At 37.8% G+C, this 7144-nt stretch overlaps 1 non-coding gene across 1 annotated transcript; it reads right to left on the bottom strand.

Annotated features, from left to right (window-relative positions):
• Positions 1 to 4899: 4899 nt before the first annotated feature.
• Positions 4900 to 5007, bottom strand: LOC112739523 (small nucleolar RNA R71). The gene has a single exon (XR_003170458.1). It is a non-coding gene; the product is annotated as a small nucleolar RNA R71 (small nucleolar RNA).
• Between the last annotated feature and the right edge of the window lie 2137 nt (positions 5008 to 7144).

Genomic DNA, 7144 nt, shown 5'->3' with positions numbered 1-7144 from the left:
AATGAAAATAAACTAAAAACTAACTAAAACATACTAAAATTATATAAAATTAACCCCAAAAAGCGTATAAAAAATCTGCTCATCACAACACCAAAACTTAAACTGTTGCTTGTCCTCAAGCAACTAGACAAATAAATAGAGGACTAATAGGTTGAGAAGCAATAATATCTCAGAGTTTTGAGTGAAGCTCAGATTCTAATTAGATGAACGGGACTAGTAGCTTTTTGCTTCCGAACAATTTGGCATCTACTTATCATTGAAGCGCAGAGTGATTGGCATCTATAGAACTTAGAATTCAGATAGTGTTATTGATTCTCCTATTTCAGTATGATGATTCTTGAACACAACTATTTCATGATTCTTGGCCGTGGCCCTAAGCACTTTGTTTTCCAGTATTACACTGGATACATAAATGCCACAGACACATAATTGGGTGAACCTTTTAGATTGTGACTCAGCTTGCTAAAGTCCCCAATTAGAGGTGTCTAGAGTTCTTAAGTACACTCTTCTTTTTGCTTTGGATCTTGACTTTAACCGCTCAGTCTCAAGTTTTCACTTGACACCTTCACGCCACAAGCAGATGGCTAGGGACAGCTTGGTTTAGCCACTTAGGCCAGGATTTTATTCCCTTAGGCCCTCCTATCCACTGATGCTCAAAGCCTTGGGATCCTTTTTATTACCCTTGCCTTTTTGGTTTTAAGGGCTATCGGCTTTTTCTGCTTGCTTTCTGATGAGCGGATAATTTATACGCTTTTTGACATTGTTTTTAGTATGTTTTTAGTAGGATCTAGTTACTTTTAGGATGTTTTTAATAGATTTTGTGTTAAATTCACATTTCTGGACTTTACTATGAGTTTGTGTGTTTTTCTGTGATTTCAGGTATTTTCTGGCTGAAATTGAGGGACTTGAGCAAAAATCAGATTCAGAGGTTGAAAAAGGACTGCTGATGCTGTTGGATTCTGACCTCCCTGCACTCAAAGTAAATTTTCTGGAGCTACAGAACTCAAATGGCGCGCTTCTAATTGCGTTGGAAAGTAGACATCCAGGGCTTTCCCGCAATATATAATAGTCCATACTTTGGCCACGAATTGACGATGTAAACTGGCAATCAACGCCAGCTTTCTACCCAAATCTGGCGTCCGCGCCAGAAAAGGATCCAAAACCAGAGTTGAACGCCCAAACTGGCACAAAAACTGGCGTTCAACTCCACAATTGGCCTCTGCACGTGCAACACTTAAGCTCAGCCCAAACACACACCAAGTGGGCCCGGAAGTGGATTTATACATCAAATACTTACTCATGTAAACCCTAGTAGCTAGTTTATTATAAATAGGACATCTTACTATTGTATTAGGCATCTTTGGATTACCTTATGATCCTTTGATCACGTTTTAGGGGGCTGGCCATCTCGGCCATGCCTGGACCTTCACTTATGTATTTTTAACGGTAGAGTTTCTACACTCCATAGATTAAGGTGTGGAGCTCTGCTGTTCCTCAAAGATTAATGCAAAGTACTACTGTTTTCTATTCAATTCTTCTTATTTCGCTTCTAAGATATCCATTCGCACCCAAGAACGTGATGAAGGTGATGATTATGTGTGACGCTCATCATCCTTCTCCCTTATGAACGCGTGCCTGACAAACACTTCTGTTCTACATGAAATAAGCTAGAATGAATATCTCTTAGATCTCTTAACCGGAATCTTCGTGGCGTAAGCTAGAATGATGGCGGCATTCAAGAGAATCCGGAAGGTCTAAACCTTGTCTGTGGTATTCCGAGTAGGATTCAATGATTGAATGACTGTGACGAGCTCCTAACTCGCGATTGCAGGGCGTTAGTGACAGACGCAAAAGGATAGTAAATCCTATTCCAGCATGATCGAGAACCGACAGATGAATAGCCGTGCCGTGACAGGGTGCGTGAGCATATTATTCACTGAGAGGATAAGATGAAGCCATTGACAAGGGTGATGCCTCCAGACGATTAGCCGTGCCGTGACAGGGCATTGGATCATTTTCCCGAGAGATGACCGAAAGTAGCCATTAACAGTGGTGATGTATCACATAAAGCCAGCCATGGAAAGGAGTAAGACTAACTGGATGAAGATAGCAGGAAAGCAGAGGTTCAGAGGAACGAAAAGCATCTCCATTCGCTTATCTGAAATTCTCACCAATGAATTACATAAGTATCTCTATCCCTATTTTATTATATAATATTCGAAAACACCATTATCACTTTATATCTGCCTGACTGAGATTTACAAGGTGACCATAGCTTGCTTCATACCAACAATCTCCGTGGGATTCGACCCTTACTCACGTAAGGTATTACTTGGACGACCCAGTGCACTTGCTGGTTAGTTGTATCGAAGTTGTGACAATTATGAATTAAGATCAGAGCACCAAGCTCTGGAGCCATTACCAGGATTTGTTCGAGCCTGGAGATCACAATTTCGTGCACCAAGTTTTTGGCGCCGTTGCCGGGGATTGTTCGAGTTTGGACAACTGATGGTTCATCTTGTTGCTCAGATTAGGTAATTTTCTTTTTGTTTTGTTTTCAAAAATTTTTCAAAAAGCTTTCAAAAATTTTTCTTTTGTTTTCGAAAAAAAAAAAATAATAAAATAAAATAATGAAAATAATGTTTTCAAAAATAAATTATTCTATGGCTTCAAGATTTTTAAGAATGAATTCTAGTGTTTCATGAAACATGTTGAATCCTATCTGGCTATAAAGCCATACCCAAACTGCTTTGGGATTGGTATTCAACTAATCACTCCAGTCCATGTAATTATATGCTAAAGCTTGGCTGGCTATTAAGCCATGCCTGACCCTTTGATTGGAGCTTTAGAGCATAAGTTTCCTGGAATTCATATTAAAAATTTTGGAATCCTTATTTTTCTTTTTCAAAATAATTTTTCAAAAAATATAAAATAAAAATCCAAAAAAATTTAGAAAATCACAAAAATAAAAAATATTTCATGTTTCTTGTTTGAGTCTTGAGTCATATCATAAGTTTGGTGTCAATTGCATGTGCATCTTGCATTTTTCAAAAATTTCATGCATTCATGGTGTTCTTCATGATCTTCAAGTTGTTCTTGGTAAGTCTTCTTGTTTGATCTTGATGATTTTTTGTTTTGTGTCTTTTCATGTTTATCATCATATGCATTCTTGAATTCTTAGTGCGTAAGCATTAAAGAATTCTAAGTTTGGTGTCTTGCATGTTTTCTTTGCATTAAAATTTTTTCAAAATTGTGTCTATGATGTTCATCTTGACATTCACGGTGTTCTTGGTGTTCATCTTGACATTCATAGCATTCTTGCACACATTCATAGTTTTGATCTAAAATTGCCATGCATTGCATTATTTTTCTTGTTTTTCTCTCTCATCATAAAAATTCAAAAATAAAAAAAAATATCTTTCCCTTTTTCTCTCATCATATTCGAAAATTTGGATTGACTTTTTCAAAAATTTTTAAAATCAAGTTGTTTCTTATGAGTCAAATCAAATTTTCAATTTGAAAATCTTATCTTTTTCAAAATCTTTTTCAAAAAAATTCAAATCTTTTTCAAAATTATTAGTTATTTCCGAAAATTCCAAAAATATTTTTCAAAAATCTTTTTCTTATTTTTATATAAAATTTTCGAAAATAACTAATCAATTAATGTTTTGATTCAAAAATTTCAAGTTTGTTACTTGCTTGTTAAGAAAGATTCAAACTTTGAGTTCTAGAATCATATCTTGTGATTTCTTGTGAATCAAGTCATTAATTGTGATTTTAAAAATCAAATCTTTTTCAAAAACTAATTTCTATCATATCTTTTCAAAAATATCTTCTTATCTTATCTTTTTCAAAAATATCTTTTCAAAATATCTTTTCTAACTTCCTAACTTCTTATCTTTTCAAAATTGGTTTTCAAAATTTGTTTCAACTAACTAACTAACTTTTTGTTTGTTTCTTAACTTTTTCAAAACCACCTAACTAATTCTTTCTTTCTAATTTTCGAAAATATATTCCCTCTTTTTCAAAATTTCTTTTTAATTAACTAATTATTTTTAATTTTTATTTTTGATTTCAAAAAAATTTTCGAAAAAAATACTAAACATTTTTCAAAAACTATTTTCAAAAATCACTAACTCTTTTTCAAAATAATTTTCGAAAATTTCCCTCCCCCATCTTACTCTATTTATTCATTCATATCCTAACATCTCATCTCACATCTCTAGCCTCCTCACAGTTGTGTTTCTTCCATTATATTACATTCTTTGTCTCCCCCTCTTCTTCTACTCACACAGGGATCCCTATACTGTGGAATAAAGGATCTCTATTATTATTATTATTTTTCTGTGCCTTCTTCTTTGTCATATGAGTAGGAGCAAGGATAAGAACATTCTTGTGGAAGCAGATCCAGAACCTGAAAGGACTCTGAAGAGAAAATTAAGAGAAGCTAAAATACAACAATCCAGAGATAACCTTTCAGAAATTTTTGAACAGGCAGAGGAGATGGCAGCCGAAAATAATAATAATGTAAGGAAGATGCTTGGTGACTTTACTGCACCTAATTCCAATTTACATGGAAGAAGCATCTCCATTCCTGCCATTGGAGCAAACAACTTTGAGCTGAAACCTCAATTAGTTTCTCTGATGCAGCAGAACTGCAAGTTTCATGGACTTCCATCCGAAGATCCTTTTCAGTTCTTAACTGAATTCTTGCAGATATGTGATACTGTTAAGACTAATGGAGTAGATCCTGAAGTCTACAGACTCATGCTTTTCCCTTTTGCTGTAAGAGACAGAGCTAGATTATGGTTGGATTCTCAACCCAAAGACAGCCTGAACTCTTGGGATAAGCTGGTCACGGCTTTCTTAGCCAAGTACTTTCCTCCTCAAAAGCTGAGCAAGCTTAGAGCTGATGTTCAAACCTTCAGACAGAAAGAAGGTGAATCTCTCTATGAAGCTTGGGAAAGATACAAACAGTTGACCAAAAAGTGTCCTTCTGACATGCTTTCAGAATGGACCATCCTGGATATATTCTATGATGGTCTGTCTGAGTTATCTAAGATGTCATTGGATACTTCTGCAGGTGGATCCATTCACCTAAAGAAAACGCCTGCAGAAGCTCAAGAACTCATTGACATGGTCGCTAATAACCAGTTCATGTACACTTCTGAAAGGAATCCTGTGAGTAATGGGACGCCTATGAAGAAGGGAGTTCTTGAGGTTGATACTCTGAATGCCATATTGGCTCAGAATAAAATATTGACTCAGCAAGTCAATATGATCTCTCAGAGTCTGCATGGAATGCAAGCTGCATCCAACAGTACTCAAGAGGCATCTTCTGAAGAAGAAGCTTACGATCCTGAAAACCCTGCAATAGCAGAGGTAAATTATTTAGGTGAACCTTATGGAAACACCTATAACTCATCATGGAGAAATCATCCAAATTTCTCATGGAAGGATCAAAAGCCTCAACAAGGCTTTAATAATGGTGGAAGAAACAGGTTTAGCAATAGCAAACCTTTTCCATCATCCACTCAGCAACAGACAGAGAACTCTGAACAAAATGCTTCTAATTTAGCAAATCTAGTCTCTGATCTATCTAAGGCCACTGTAAGTTTCATGAATGAAACAAGGTCTTCCATTAGAAATCTGGAAGCACAAGTGGGCCTGCTGAGTAAAAGGATCACTGAAATCCCTCCTAGTACTCTCCCAAGCAATACAGAAGAGAATCCAAAAGGAGAGTGCAAGGCCATTGACATAAGCATCATGGCCGAACCTGTGAGGAGAGGAGAGGACATGAATCCAAGGAGGAAGACCTCCTGGGACGTCCAGTGGTCAATAAGGAGCTTCCCTCTGAGGAACCAAAGGACTCTGGGGCCCATCTAGAGACCATAGAGATCCCATTGAACCTCCTTATGCCCTTCATGAGCTCTGATGAGTATTCCTCTTCTGAAGAGAATGAGGATGTTACTGAAGAGCAAACTGCCAAGTTTCTTGGTGCAATCATGAAGCTAAATGCCAAATTATTTGGCATTGATACTTGGGAAGTTGAACCTCCCTTGTTCATCAATGAACTAAGTGATCTGGATCAACTGACATTGTCTCAGAAGAGACAGGATCCTGGAAAGTTCATAATACCCTGTACCATAGGCACCATGATCTTTAAGGCTCTGTGTGACCTTGGTTCAGGAATAAACCTCATGCCCCTCTCTGTAATAGAGAAACTGGGAATCTATGGGGTGCAAGCTGCTAAAATCTCATTAGAGATGGCAGACAGCTCAAGAAAACAGGCTTATGGACAAGTAGAGGACGTGTTAGTAAAGGTTGAAGGCCTTTACATCCCTGCTGATTTCATAGTCCTGGATACTGGAAAGGAAGAGGATGAATCCATCATCCTAGGAAGACCTTTCCTGGCCACAGCAAGAGCTGTGATTGATGTTGACAGAGGTGAAATATTCCTTCAATGGAATGAGAACTCCCTTGTGTTTAAAGCTCAAGGATCTCCCTCTGCAACCATGGAAAGGAAGCAGAAAAAGCTTCTCTCCAAGCAGAGTCAACCAGAGCCCCCACAGTCAAACTCCAAGTTTGGTGTTGGGAGGCCACAACCAAACTCTAAGATTGGTGTTGAACTCCCATATCCAAACTCTAAGTTTGGTGTTGGAGAGTCTCAACAAAGCTCTGCACATCTGTGAGGCTCCATGAGAGCCCACTGTCAAGCTATTGACATTAAAGAAGCCCTTATTGGGAGGCAACCCAATGTTTATTTATCTAACTATATTTTTCTTAGTTATGTGTCTTTATAGGTTCATGATCATGAGGAGTCACAAAATAAATATAAAAATTGAAAACGGAATCAAAAACAGCAGAAGAAAAATCACACCTTGGAGGAGCATCTGTCTGGCGTTCAAACGCCAGAACAGAGCATAGTTCTGGCGCTGAACGCCCAGAATGGGAGCATCCTGGCGCTGAACGCCCAGAACAAGCATGGTTCTGGCGTTCAACGCCAGAAATGGCAGCAAAAGGGCGTTGAACGCCCAAAATGGGCACCAACCTGGCGCTGAACTCCCAGAGTTGTGTGCAAGGGCATTTTACATGCCTAAATTGGTGCAGGGATGTAAATGCCTTGACACCTCAGGATCTGTGG

The sequence above is a fragment of the Arachis hypogaea genome, chromosome 13 (genome assembly GCF_003086295.3).
Source record: "Arachis hypogaea cultivar Tifrunner chromosome 13, arahy.Tifrunner.gnm2.J5K5, whole genome shotgun sequence".
NCBI classification, from domain to species: Eukaryota; Viridiplantae; Streptophyta; class Magnoliopsida; order Fabales; family Fabaceae; genus Arachis; species Arachis hypogaea.
This window is presented reverse-complemented; position numbering and strand designations above follow the sequence as displayed.